Raw genomic sequence first — 15,014 nt, 5'->3', positions numbered from 1 at the left:
CAGCTGTCCGGGCTGGCCTGGAGCCGCTCCTGCCTGGTGTGAGCTGTCCCGAGGCGGGTGCCGTTCTCTAGTGTCGTAGGAGCCAGGGCACCGGGTGGCAGGTTGTCCCTTTTCCTAGCTGGCTCTTGTCCTCCATCCTGACAGTGCTGGGCCCGTGGGGACAAGAGCCTCACTCTGGGTGGGTGTGTGCCCTGTGCCCAGGCAGGACTGGTTGCTGCAGCCCTCCCTTAGCTCGTGCCCCCCGGGGGGCAGACTTCCACGAGCACACGATGGCAGCAGTGCAGAGGGCCACACTGGGGCTGGGGAGGGCCCAAACTGCAGTGGGGTGCGCCTGGGTTATATTTTACAAGTAGGGCTTCAGGGAGGGCCCTGTGCCCCTAGAGATGGTGGATGGCACCCCGCAGGCTTCATGGACCTGGGTCTCCGGTGGTCCCCTGAGCCGTCCTGCTCGGCTAGGACAGTCATATCCAGTTGCGGGGGCCAGGGTGCTGGTGTGGCTGCCAGCCGTCCCAGGTGCGTCAGCCTCCTGGCCTGCTGTTGGTTCCTCAGCGTCTGCCACTTCTGGGGTCTTGAGTGGGGGTGGGGCTAATTGGGATGGGATGGCCCAGAGGGGGTGCTTTGGAGAGTTCAGGGTTGGGGCTGGCTGAGGAAGGAGCAGCATTTACGGTGATTCCAGGTTGCTCTCTGGGTGGCGAGGACTGCATTACCCTAACATCGGGGGGCCTGGAGGGGTCTCTGGGCTTCTGCATCAAGGCATGGGGGGCTGGGGAGCCGGGCTGGGGCACCAGGCATCCTGTCCTGGCCTGTTCTCATCCGCCCTGCTCCCCGGCAGCCAAGTTACCCGACAGGAAAACCAGCGCATCTTCCCCAGGTCGTCAAGTGGAGACCCTGCCGTCACCCACCACGTCCGGGTTGTGCCGCCTCACCAGGGGCCCAGGAAAGCTGCTTTTTTTTTTTTTTCTTTTTAAATTTTAAAATGGGTCTCGCTCCGTTGCCCAGGGTGGAGTGCAGTGGTGTGATCACAGCTCACTGCAGCCACAAACTCCTGGGCTCGAGGGATCCTCCTGCCTTGGCCTCCTGAGTAGTTGGGACCACAGGTGTGCGTCACCATGCTTGGCTAATTTTTAAAATTTTTTTTATTTTTTTGAGACAGAGTCTCGCTCTGTCACTCAGGCTAGAGTGCCGTGGCGTCAGCCTAGCTCACAGCAACCTCACACTCCTGGGCTCAAACGATCCTACTGCCTCAGCCTCTTGAGCAGCTGGGACTACAGGCATGCACTAGCATGCCCAGCTAATTTTATATGTATGTGTGTATATATATAATGTATAATATATATTATATATAATATATATATAATATATAATATATATAATATATATATATAATATATAATATATATAATTAATATATAATATATATATATAATATATATATATAATATATATATATAATATATATATATATATTTTTTTTTTTTTTTTTGGAGACATAGTCTTGGTCTGTCACCCAGACTAGAGTGCCGTGGCATCAGCCTAGCTCACAGCAACCTCACACTCCTGGGCTCAAGTGATCCTCCTGCCTCAGCCTCCCGAGTAGCTGGGACTGCAGGCGTGAGCCACAGCACCCGGCCAACCAGCAATTTGTAGAGCAGAGCAGACTTGCTGATAACACAGGTTGTTCCAAGGACCCCAGTGGGTCCAGGCCCTGCATGTGCCGATCAGCGAGGGAAACAGGCTTCCAGACAGCTGGGCCCTGTCCAGGTCCCTGTCCTTGGGTGGGTGTGGCCTCACAGGGGCTGTGTGCAGTGGGCCCTGCAGGGGTGAGGCTGGCCAGGCCTGGAGAGGTCCAGAGACTGCTGGGTGTGGCTGTGCTCCCCCTGGGCACCACGAGGGGGCAGCAGCCTGGTTCCCGGCAGCCGCCCCCCACCAGGCTGAGAACCGGGACACAGGGAAGCTCCTTGCAGACCCCCAGCTGGGGTCACAGGCCTCCCCCCTGGTCTCGGTTTCCCCAGCTGTGAGTGGGATAGAGGCCCCCAGGCCAGGGTGGGGGAGAAGTGGGGTGCTCAGTTGAGCTGTCTGGGTGGCCTGTGTGGGGTGCAGCACACCCAGACAGCACGTGTGGCACCGGGCACCCACCCCGACCACCTCCACCCCTTGCGGAGGCCGGCTTTCGGGTGCTTGAAGGCAGCAGGCCGGCCCGGGGCTCCAGCCGCTCGGCCTCACGGTTCCTCCACAGCAGCGGTTCTTAGGCCCTCACCTGCCACAGTGGGGGGGCTACTGACAGTGGTGGGTGGAGGTCAGGGGCGCCCCTGCCATGGGACCCTCAGTCCCAGATGTCACCGTGCTGTTGAGGCGGTGCCTGAGCTGCCCCACCCCGTCCCTGCACCCTGTGCCCCTCCTGCAGGGCCTGGACCCTCCTGGGCTGCAGAACTTGCCATGCCTGTGGCTTAGAAGCCTTTGTCCCCAACCACAACCTAGGGAAGCAATTTTGGGGTTTTATTTTTATCTCTGTGGCTCCTCCCAGGCCACAAGAGGCTGTCTCTCCTCTTCCCTGTGGAACCTCCACCCTGTGCCCCCCAGCCTGTGGGACCTGCAGCCCCTTCCCCTGTTTCTCAGTCCAGGGCTGGGGCGTCCCCGGGGCGAGAGGGCAGAGGTGGGTGGGGGGCTGCCGAGCTGCCTGTGTGATGTGGTCTGGCCTGCGACCTGCCCCTCACCCCAGCTTGTCCTAGCTGTGGTTGGGGCTTGGGTTCCAGCCAGGGGAGGCCCCAGCCAGGGACAGAGCTGGTGGCGCTGGGTTTGGACGCGTGCTCTGGACCCTGCCTCGGGCCCAGTGGTGAGTTTCGATGGTGTGTGTCAGCGAGCTCATCCCCCCCCCACCTCCTCTCTTGGCAGCTGCACCCCTGCGGTGCCATTGTCTCCTGGGGGGGGGTTCTGCTGAGACTGGGCCTGGGGCCTGGGCCTGACCAGCCCGGTGCTGTGGCTTCAGGGCTCACTCCTAGCTCAGGAGCCCCAGATCCTGCTCCGGGCGCTCCAGCCAGGGCCCTGCTCGCCTCAGACGCACGCGTGTGCCGAGTAACCCAGAGCCTCGCATGCGCTGTGCTCCCACTGCCCGAGGGGCACGGGGAGACCCTTAGTGTGGGGCGAGCCTGGGAGAAAGGAGCCGGCTCCCTGGGCTGGACCGGGGCTCCCGTGCTTCCCAGGAAGGACGCTGCCAGCTCTAGAGCCCCAGGCACCTGTCCACCTTGTTTGGGACCTGCCTTCCACTGGCAGGACGGCGGGGCCCCCAGTGTGGGGCTGGGGGGTACAGACCCAGAGAGCTATTGTAGGGCCCAGAGCGGGGAGAGCCCCCACCACAGGCCCAGCCCTGCAGGCTCCCCCTGGCAGGCGCCACTGGGCCATTTGTGGATGAGGAAACTGAGTCCCGAGGTGTGGGCCACCCCCGTGGGGTCACAGCCGCCAAGCGGCTGGGACCAGAGCCGGCTGCTGAGGCTTTGCTGTCGGGGAGGCCCACGTCGCTGCCACGGCCCCGCGCTGACCCTGGGTGCGCCAGAGGGCGTCCACGGCCTCGCAGCTCAGCAAGACTCTCCTTTCTTGTACGACTGTTTTCCCATTTAGTTTTTTCTTTTGCACAGTTTTCTACCTCACTATCCCCAATTCTGCCCAAACTTGTTGACCAAGCCCGAAAGTCTCGGTCCTGTCCTCCTGCTGCAGCATTTCCGCTCCCCTCTAGGCCGCCCCCCGTCCCCGCAGCCCGGCCCGCACGGCCCTGGCCGGCCCTCGGTTGCCGAAGGGTCTTCCCAGGGGACGCCGTGTTCTTCTCTTGCATGGCTTGCTCCCCGCTTTCCCGGAGAGTGTCCTGCAGTAGCTGACACCCATGGGGTGGATTCCCTCTACCGTAGGGTTAGGGTTACAGGAACCATTTCGTTCCAGCAGGTCTGTAAGTGTCCCTGCTCTATGGCAGGGCCTCGAGTGCAGACAGGAGGTGCTGAGAAGCCGTGACTCAGAATCTGGCGCCCGGCTGCCACGTTTAAGTTGGTGGCTTTCAAACTTTTTTGACCAAGACTCAAAATAAGAAATGCATTTTTACATGACTCCCTGATGCACGCAACTGAAACAAAATTGTACAAGACAATGCCTCTCCTAATGCAGGAATGTTCTATCGTAGTCTATTTCATTTTTAAATGTTAGCCAGGTGCGGTGGCTCACGGCTATAATCCCAGCATTCTGGGAGGCTCAGGTGGGAGGATCACTTCAGGGCAGGAGTTCGAGACCAGCCTGAGCAAGAGCGGGACCCCCATCTCTACTAAAAATAGAAAAATTAGCCAGGCATGGTGGCACCTCCTGTAGTCCCAGCTACTCAGGTGGCTGAGGCAGGAGGATCGCTTGAGCCCAGGAGTTTGAGGTTGCTGTGAGCTATGATCATGCCACTGCACTCTAGCCAGGGTGACACAGTGAGACTCTGTCTAAATAAAATACATACATACATAAACGCTATTCATGACTCATACCTGTAATCCTAGCACTTTGGGAGGCCGAGGCAGGAGGATACCCTGAGCCCAGGAGTTTGAGGCTGCAGTGAGCTGTGATGATGCCACTGCACTCCAGCCCAGGCAACAGAGTAAGACCCTGTGTCAAAAAAAAAAAAGTTGCTGTTCATGATCCACTGAATTGAAATCATACTCACTCATGGGGTATAATGTGATGCTGTTTGAAAAACACTGCTCAGAAGTTAATACTCACATTGCTACATGTAGTTTCGTAGGTGTCATGCACTGGTTTCCCGCCGTGCTCTGGTCCCCACCTCACACCTGCGCCCTTATTGCTCCCGTCCTCGCAACACAGCAGCACCGTCAGTTGCGACATAGAAACCGTCTGTGGTTACGTGACTGTAGCCTGTAAGTGCCATGACAGACGGAGCCATGTGATGGGCTGTGATTGCTTTTCCTTCCCTGTGTGAGTTTCTGTTTTCCCTGCAGTCAGTAATCGTCTTGTTTTTCTTTTTTCACATGCTTAATTTTCTACAGCTTCATCACAATTTCGTCACCGAGTTCTCTGCTCAACTCCCGGACGCATCCGAGGTTCCGGGATTTCATCTCATTGCTGGAGTGTCCCCAGAACTTCCGACTTGCTCCGGCTGGGCCGGGCCACTGCGTCTGGGCACAGCTGTCCCCTGGGATCTGGCCTCGTGCCTGCAGGGAGTTCACTCAGCCCCTCTCTCCTGCCTCCCGCATCCCTGGTCTTCCAGGGGTGCGCACACCCCCCACTGCTTCTGGGGCAGAGCACGAGAGGCAGTTTCTGAGACCTCACGGCCCTGAACCATCCCCCGTGGGCTGCTGCTGGCTTGCGTTTGCTGGGGACAGGGCCGGAAACTGTCCCCGCAGCTCTCGCAGACAGTGCTCTCGTGGGCCAGCACCCAGGGTTGATGTTGACAAAATCAAACCCATTTTGAGTCCTGAGTCTTTGTAAATGACAATTTTTTTCCTCTACTGGGGCTTCTTTTTCAGTGACTGTTTTGAAAATCCACACTCATACTGTGGACACCAAACAGAGCGGATCTGTTTTCACCCTACAGTGGCCCTATTCAGCCTGGAGACTCGCAACTTCTGTTCTGGGGCATTTTCTTGGGTTATTTTGTTGTGATTGCCTCCCTTCTATTTCTTCTTCCTTTCTGAAACTCTTGTTAAGGGATTTTTTTTTTTGAGACAGAGTCTTGCTCTGTCACCCTGGGTAGAGTGCAGTGGCGTCAGCCTAGCTCACAGCAACCTCAAACTCCTGGGCTCAAGCATCCTCCTGCCTCAGCCTCCCGAGTAGCTGGGACTACAGGTTTGTGCCACCACACCTGGCTAATTTTTCTGTTTTTAGTAGAGACAGGTCTCGCTTTTGCTCAGCCTGATCTTGAACTCCGGACCTCAAGCGATCCTCCTGCCTCGGCCTCCCAGAGTGCTGGGATTATAGGCGTGAGCCACCACTCCCGGCCTATAAAGATAATTTTCTGGCCGGGCGTGGTGGCTCACGCCTGTAATCCTAGCACTCTGGGAGGCCGAGGCAGGAGGATCGCTTGAGGTCCGGAGTTCAAGATCAGGCTGAGCAAGAGCGAGACCCCATCTCTACTAAAAATAGAAAGAAATTATATGGACAACTAAAAATATATATAGAAAAAATGAGCCGGGCATGGTGGCACATGCCTGTAGTCCCAGCTACTCAGGAGGCTGAGGCAGAAGGATTGCTTGAGCCCAGGAGTTTGAGGTTGCTGTGAGCTAGGCTGACGCCATGGTACTCACTCTAGCCCGGGCAACAGAGCAAGACTCTGTCTCAAAAAAAAAAAAAAAAAAAAGAAAAATAATTTTCTATTTTCTATCTCACTGGTATCTTGAACATTTTCTCCAATCCATTTAGTGATCTTTTTCATTTCTGATATTTCATTTTTAATTTCTGACACTTTTTTTGAAATTTAAAAAAATAGCATCCTGCTTTTGTTCAATGCATGTAGCGTCATCTCTGCACCGAGGACATTAACGATACACGTTTGCTCTAATCCGCCCCCCGACCACCCTCTAGTTTCTGCTGCTTCCAAGTTGCGTTTTGGTTTGTTGACTCTGGCCTCAGTTTCCATGTTTGTGGGTTTCCTCTGGTGGTACTTGGTTGTCTGCTTATATTTAAGAGTGTGGTCTTCAAACCAGCAGCAAGCAATGTCCGAGACACCCAGAAGTGGTCTCGAAATACCCTTTCCCACTTTTAGTGGGACCCAGGACTCTTTGGAGACACAGCGGATTCCAGGAAGGCTGCTAACTTAAACAAGTGAAAAGACAAGACTCCTAGTTAAACTTGAATCTCAGATAAACAACAAGTGACTGTTCCGTGTAAGTTTGTCTCGTGCAGCTCCCACCTGGCAGCCCTGCTCCGGTCTGTGGGGGACGCGTGCGGGAAGGGCCCGGAGCGTCTCAGGACCAGAGGCGAAAGCGCTGTCAAGGGCCACTGTGGGCGCTTCAGGACTCAGGAGCCAACCTCAAGTGCTCGCACTGGCAAAGGGGGCATTAGGAGCCTCGGGCAGGAGAGTAACCACACTGGGTCGAAACGCAAAGTGCGCTGGAATCCACTGGGCAGCTTCGGGGGTTCTGGGGATCCAAGTCCCGAGACCCGCAGCTTTGGGAGAGTCTTTTTTTTTTTTTTGGAGACACAGTCTGACTCTGCTGCCCAGGCTAGAGTACCGTGGCGTCAGCCTGGCTCACAGCAACCTCAAGCTCAAGCAATCCTCCTGCCTCAGCCTCCCGAGTAGCTGGGACTATGGGCATGTGCCACCACCACACCCGGCTAATTTTTTTCTATATATATTTTTAGTTATCCACATAGTTTCTTTCTATTTTTTTTTTTTTTAGTAGAGACGGGGTCTTGCTTTTGCTCAGGCTGGTCTCGAACTCCTGAGCTCAAATGATCCACCCGCCTTGGCCCCCCAGAGTGCTAGGATTATGGGCGTGAGCCACCATGTCCGGCCTTTTTTTTTTTTTTTTTTCTTGAGACAAGAGTCTCATTCTGTCACCCTGGGTAGAGTGTGGTGGCATCTTCATAGCTCACTGCAGCCTCAATCCTGGGCTCAAGTGATCCTCCTACCTCAGCCTCCTGAATAGCTGGGACTACAGGCGCCACCACGCCCCGCTGATTTTTCTAATTTTTGTAGAGGCAGGGTCTTGATCTTGCTTAGGCTGGTCTCGAACTCCTGGCCTCAAGCGATCCTCCCGCATTAGCCTCCCAGAGTGCTGGGATTACAGGTGTGAGCCACCGTGCCTGGCCAACATATATGTTTAATTATGTTGAAATAACTGATGTCTCATAGAAGACCCGCTAAATGGATTACTGCATTGCATTTGCCGTTTAGGCTGCCCGTGCTGGGTACAGGCCGCGTCTCTCGCCGACCGGTGTGTTATCTGCAAAGCTGGCGGCTGCGGTGCCCGCGTTCCCTGCACACACACCAATTAAGACGTTCCGCCTGCCGAGGCCGGTTACCCGCGGAGTAACACGACGATGCTGCCTGAGCAGCCCTGCGTTGACGAAAGCGCGCCACGTTCGCACACCGATGGCACACGGCGACTGCCAACATGCTGGTTTTGTGCCCGTGTCTAAACCTGCCTGCCAGTCAGTGACGTCCTACCGACGACAGACACTGCGACACCTGCCAGCCCGGGGGGTCCCTCAGCGTCCTCCCCGCTCCTCACATGTTCTTCTCCCACAGCGACCGCTGAGCAAATGCTTGGAAGTTATGTCACGCCTGAAAGGTTCTGCTCTCTTCCCTTCAGATGTGGGTGGCTGTGACAGTTAGCTGAGCTGTCGCTTGTCAGCAGTGGCTGACACTCACCCAGGGCCCCTGCTACAAGCTGCAGGTCAGAGACAGACTCTCTGGAGGAAGCAGAGAGAGGCCCGTTAGCAAGGGCTGCGTCAGGCGTTCTCGACTGTTCCTCCCACAGGGAGCAGCCCCCTGGACAAGCCAGGGTGACCGCACCCCAACAGCTGCCCGACTGTCCCAAGAGAGCCATCAGGGCCCTGGGGCACCGTCGTGCCAGAAGCAGATGGCCTGTGATGCCTTCAGCAAAGTGGCCCAGGACCGTATGAGCTGTTCTGGCTGAGAACTGGTCAGCATGTTACAAAAAACAAACGGTTTTCCTTTATTTTATTTTATTTTTTAATTTTTAGTAGAGACGGGGTCTCGCTCTTGCTCAGGCTGGTCTCGAACTCCTGACCTTGAGCGATCCACCCACCTCGGCCTCCCAGAGTGCTAGGATGACAGGCATGAGCCACCATGCCCGGCCTGGTTTTCCTTTAGCCCTCACCTTAGCGCGATTCCTTGCGTGGGCTGGAAGGAAGCACTCTCTGGACAGTATCTCCTTCCTACTGGCCCTCAGGATGCAGAAGAAAATGTCATATGAAAATCTTAACACGGGGCCAGGTGCAGTGGCTCATGCCTATAATTTCAGCATTCTGGGAGGCTGAGGCAGGAGGATCGCTTGAGCCCCGGAATTTGAGGCTGCTGTGAGCTATCATGACACCACTGCATTCTAGGTGGGGGGACAGAGTGAGACCCTGTCTCAAAAAAAAAAAAAAAATCTTAATGTAGAGGCAAAGCCAGTGAACCCTCAGGAAAATCCAGATTCCGTGGGAAGTGACGAGAGGCACTCCCCGGACGTGGGCACGAAACCACTCGGGACCGTGGGGTCAGAGGTGAACTGTTACACCCAGGGCTTTACGGGTCCCTGTGCATTTGTTTGATCTGTGGCCGACTGGACCACCGGGAAGACGGAAGCCGCAGGGGCAGTGTGTGGTCCGGTTCCGGCCTCCACCCCCAGAGGGCAGATACGTCCGCGGGTTTGCCCGGGCTGGAGCTGTCTACAGGCGCCTGGCAGGCGCTGGTCGACCTGTCGAGCAGTCCAGTCGACCTGTCCAGCAGGGCTGCAGCGGCCAGCGGCAGGGGCCAGGCGTGCACAGGAGGCAGACACCCTCCAGGCTACAGGGGGCCGAGGGGCACGTGGAGGCAGCTGGGCTGCAGGTTTCCGTGTTGGGAGCTGTAGGGGTCACTGCAGCCAGACCAAGGCTTCAAGGTGGCCAAGCCTTGTCTGTTTTTTTTGTTTGTTTGTTTGGGTTTTTTTTTTTTTTTTTTTTTTTTGAGACAGAGTCTCGCTTTGTTGCCCGGGCTAGAGTGAGTGCCGTGGCGTCAGCCTAGCTCACAGCAACCTCAGACTCCTGGGCTTAAGCGATCCTCCTGTCTCAGCCTCCCGAGTAGCTGGGACTACATGCACGCGCCACCATGCCCGGCTAATTTTTTCTATATATATTTTAGTTGGCCAGATAATTTCTTTCTATTTTTAGTAGAGACGGGGTCTCACTCTTGCTCAGGCTGGTCTCGAACTCCTGACCTTGAGCGATCCACCCGCCTCGGCCTCCCAGAGTGCTAGGATTACAGGCGTGAGCCACCGCGCCCGGCTGTTTGGGTTTTTTTTGAGACAGGTCTTGCTCTCTGTCACCCCAGCTAGCATGCAGTGGTGTCATCATAGCTCACTGCAGCCTCAAACTCCTGGGTCCAAGCGATCCTCCTGCCTCAGCCTCCCAAGGGCTAGGATCACAGACGTGAGCCACCGCGCCCGGCCCTGAGCCTTGCTGTGTCATGGCTCGTGGCTGGGCTGAGCCCCCTGAAGTCTTTGCTGCTACTTTCTGACCCACACCACCGCCACAAACAGAAGCCCCACCTCCTGCGCCCGCGGCAGAGGTACTTCAGGGGTCTGGCCGACCACCAGCATGTGACGAAGGGTGACTGGAGCCGAAAGGCAGTAACTCCGTGACAGGGGACTGGGCCGAGAGAAACCAGGATCAATACAGCCGTGTCTGTGTTTCTCCCGGAATGTGGTTGTGTAAATCAAATGTGCAGCCGTGACCATAGTGGAGATGTCACACGAGAAGCCGCCGTGAAGGGCCCAGGGCGTGCACCGCAGGGGAAGCAGCATCCTGGGGGTGGCAGCTGCTCTGCCTCGTGTCCGGCCCACGGCCCCTCCCAGCTGGCCGGGAGCGTGGCAGGCGCCACCGCACGTGAGCTTGGCGGTGCGTCAGGGGTTCTGGGCTCCTGGTTTCAAAACCGACGCGTGGACAAGGACAACAGGACACACGTCTGTCCTGGCAGACAGGGGCAGACACACAGGGCAGCCCTCGAGCCTGAGCTCAGGTCAGGCAGAGTCTGTGTTGTCGGTTGACCCTGCAGCCCCCTCAGGACGGCACAGCCACACGGGGAGAGCACCACGTTCGTGACACCACGGCAGGGCCCACTGACCACGGACTGGCCACAGCTGGTAACGTCTCTGGTCTTGATTCCTTAACATTTTCTCAGGACAAAAGGGTTGGCTGGTCCGTGAAAGAACGTTTCTGTATTTTGGAATCACAATGTCCCAAACGTCGGTGACCTCTCAGTCCCTGTCTTGATGGCCATCTCACGTGTGGTTCCTCACTGGCCGGGTGACAGCCCTCAGGGTGACAGGCCCGGGGCACACCCAGGTCCTCGGGGCACGTCCAGGTCCCTCGGGTGACGAATGGCAACATACCATCGGGACCATCAGAAGGACCAACACGCGTTCGAGGACCGCGCCCAGGGCCTGGTCGGAGTGAGGACGGGAGGGCGGGTGCCGCGGTCTGTGGGGCACCCCCGAGTCTGGCCTCAGCCTCGGGTGCGATGGGCCAACACGGCCTGATGAAACCCGAGCAGACCCCGGGGCCCCGCAGTGCCGGCAGCCGACCCTGAGCCCCAGCCCCAGCCGCTTTTCCTTGTGGAACTTGCGATTTCGCCTTTTCAAATCTCTGACCTGCTTTTGCTCTGGGAGACAGTGGTCAGTTTTCTCCTGCTGCGTAACAAATCTCCACGCGTTGGGCAGCGCGTCACCATCTCGGCTTGCTGGGTCTCGGCTCAGGGGCTGCCAGGCGGAAATCGCGCGTCCGGGCTGTGCTCGCCGAGCCTGCGGTCTCTGCGCAGCTCCTTGCAGCTGTGTGGCTGCGGCCAGTGTCTCCTTGGCTGTCCCAGGGCTGCCTTCAGGTTCTTGCCCCGTGGCCCACCCGGGAGGCCGTGTCACGGCTGGGCAGGGCTCTTGGTGGCCGCCCCCGGAGGCCAGGGGGAGCGGCTCACTGCAGCGGGCTGTGGCCGAGGCTCTGCAGCTGGGGGGGGACCTAATCGCGGGTGGGAGGGAACTGCAGGGGTCTTGGGCCCCATCCTAGAATTCTGCTACCACATGGGCTTTATACGGGCCGCTTTCCTGGAATGTGCGTGTAAATCTCACGCATGTAAACCAGCCATCTCAGCATCTTCCGGCATCAGCAGACCAGGGCCCCAGGCCCCCTCCCCAGCCCTGAGCTCTTGCTCCGTCTGCCCAGGAGGCGGCTCCCTGGGTCCCTGGCGGGAGCCCCTTCCGAGTAAGCCCCCGGCCCGCGTGATCCTCCGGCTGTACTTATGGCTGTCTGTGAGCGCCAGGCCTGTGCTCTGTCTCCGAGGGAGGGACTGCAGGGCTGGCCTGGCACCGAAGTCCCACTGCCGGGACCTGCCTGCATACAGCAGGTGCTCAGTAACTGCGTGCTGAATGATGAACCAAGGAGCATCTTCATGGATGAGTAACTGTGTGTGTGTCCCTGTGTGTGTGTCTGTGCCGTGTGTGTGTGTGTGTGTGTGTGTCCGTGCCGTGTGGGCGTGTGGCTGGGGCTGGCCGTATCTCTGAGTGTCTGTGGTTTTTCTTCCTTATGAGCCGGGCTGCCTGGAATGTCCAAGTCACCGGGAGCCGGAGCCAACATCCGACCCTCAGGCTCCGAGCCCAGCAGGCTGGCTCAGCTCCACCCCACCCATCCCCCTCCCGCCCCACTGCCCTCCTCCCCCCTCGGCCACACCCCAGGGAGGAGGCCAGGAGGGTCCCGGGCCCTGGTCTGGTTGGGGTCTTGGCCAGAGCATGGTGATGTCAGTGGCTTTGTTTTGTCCTGCTCTGTCCTCTTTCTGGAGGGACAAAAATGCCAGCAGGGCTGGGACACAAGGTCACATGGTCACGGCACAGTGAGCAGGCCTCGGGCTCGTGGGGACTCCACAGTCCCAGCCCAGGCAGGGCAGCAGGGGCTCAGGCCTGGCCACGGGAGGGGCAGGTGGCCTGGTCGGCAGCCCAGCTCTTGTCCTGTGGCTGTTACCCGCTGGGGACCGGGCGGCAGGCGCTTTGCTGCTCATCTGGACCCGACCAGCCTCAGGCCCACAGAGCAGGTCGAGCGGGGAGGGAGGGTGTGGCCTGCACGGCCTCTGTGCGTCCTCAGCCCGGCCCGAGAGAGTCAGCTGCCCGCCAAGTGGCCCTCGCAGAGGTCAGGTCCACTCAGACTCGAGCACCGGGCCCTGTGGCCTGCCCCAGGGCTGGCTGGGTTTGCCGCCTGAGGGTCCCCCTGGACTCCCGCAAGCGTGGCCTGAGGCCAGGGAACCAGCCCAAGGGGAGGGCCCTGCAGGGGCTTCAGGTGCCTCGGTCTCCTTCCGGCTCAGGAAAGGAGCGGCCCACTGCCCCGCCCTGCACCAGGAGCGGGCTCTGTCCCTGACTGCCCCCAGCACTGCCTGGACACCCTCCCTCCTCAGGAAGAGCAGAGCGAGGACAGAGGGAGGCAGAGGTGGAGACAGACAGACATGGCTGGCGGGAGGGCGGCCGCCAGCGCTAATAGAAACCAGTTGGAAAAACAGGAGGCGAGGCCAGCAGAGGCCAGGCCTTGAGGCCGGCCAGGTGGGGCTTGTTTTTCCAGAATGAAAGGCCCAGGGAGGAGCTGGGGGGGTGAAGTTTGAGCCCTGATTCCAGCTTGGAAAGGGGCTGCCCCGGGCCTGGGCCCTGCCGAGGACATGGGTCCGCAGGGTGGGGCCGTGTCCTTCCCAGAGAGGCCTCCTCCCCTGTCTGGAGACCCCGAGTCTGTGCTGGGCTGGCCCCCAGGAGGACTTGGGGACAGGGCAGGGCTCAGGGTGAGACCCCCGCCCACCAGGGACTGGGCCTGTGAGCACGGCTCCGGCCAAATGGGCGGTCCAAACTATGCTCCGACGTTTTTTTGTGGTTGTTTGAATTTTTTTTTTTGAGGTTTGCTTAACTAGAAGGAGTGGGTTTGGTACACAGTGCGTGCTCTGTTATTTTACATTGTTTATGTGACTTTGTAAGTTTTCCCAGAGCTTCAAATTTGTGCCTCCTTTGGGGGGGGGAGGGGCCCACTCACTGTTTCCTCCTGGGTGAGGGTCTCCCAGGAGCACTGTGACCTGGGTCTGGGTAGGTGGGTTCTGGGCAGGTGGGGGCCTGGGTAGGTGAGGTCTGGACAGGTGGGGCCTGAGTAGGTGGGGTCTGGGTAGGTGGGGGCCTGGGCAGGTGGGGCCTGGACAGGTGGGGTCTGGGTAGGGGGAGCCTGGACAGGTGGGGTCTGGGCAGGTGGGGGCCTGGGCAGGAGGGGGCCTGGGTAGGTGAGGTCTGGACAGGTGGGGCCTGGGTAGGTGGGGGTCTGGGCAGGTGGGGGCCTGGGTAGGTGAGGTCTGGACAGGTGGGGCCTGGGTAGGTGGGGGTCTGGGCAGGGGGAGCCTGGGCAGGTGGGGGCCTGGGCAGGAGGCGGCCTAGGCAGGTGGGGTCTGGGTAGGTGGGGTCTAGGTAGGTGGGGGCCTGGGCAGGAGGGGGCCTGGGCAGGTGGGGGCCTGGGTAGGTGAGGTCTGGGAAGGTGGGGTCTGGGTAGGAGGGGGCCTGGGCAGGAGGGGTCTGGGCAGGTGGGGGTCTGGGCAGGTGGGGGCCTGGGCAGGTGGGGCCTGGACAGGTGGGGTCTGGGTAGGGGGAGCCTGGACAGGTGGGGTCTGGGCAGGTGGGGGCCTGGGTAGGTGAGGTCTGGACAGGTGGGGCCTGGGTAGGTGGGGGTCTGGGCAGGGGGAGCCTGAGCAGGTGGGGGCCTGGGCAGGAGGGGGCCTGGGCAGGTGGGGTCTGGGTAGGTGGGGGTCTGGGCAGGGGGAGCCTGGGCAGGTGGGGGCCTGGGCAGGAGGGGGCCTGGGCAGGTGGGGTCTGGGTAGGTGGGGTCTAGGTAGGTGGGGGCCTGGGCAGGAGGGGGCCTGGGCAGGTGGGGGCCTGGGCAGGAGGGGGCCTGGGCAGGTGGGGGCCTGGGTAGGTGAGGTCTGGGAAGGTGGGGTCTGGGTAGGAGGGGGCCTGGGCAGGAGGGGTCTGGGCAGGTGGGGGCCTGGGCAGGTGGGGGCCTGGGCAGGAGGGGTCTGGGCAGGTGGGGGCCTGGGCAGGTGGGGGCCTGGGCAGGAGGGGTCTGGGCAGGTGGGGGCCTGGGCAGGCAGGAGTCTGGATAGGCGGGGGTCTGGGCAGGTGCGAGCCTGGGTAGGCGAGGTCTGGGCAGGTGTGGGTCTCCCAGGAGCACTGTGACGGGGTCTAGTTTCAGGGATACCCTGTAGGCAGCCCCCGGGTGGCTGGGACAGGAGCGGGGAGGTCTGCTCACCCCAGGCTCCCTGAGTCAGGGTCCCCCAT

This window comes from Eulemur rufifrons, unplaced genomic scaffold, assembly GCF_041146395.1.
Source record: "Eulemur rufifrons isolate Redbay unplaced genomic scaffold, OSU_ERuf_1 scaffold_84, whole genome shotgun sequence".
NCBI classification, from domain to species: Eukaryota; Metazoa; Chordata; class Mammalia; order Primates; family Lemuridae; genus Eulemur; species Eulemur rufifrons.
Note: the sequence above shows the minus strand (reverse complement) of the source record.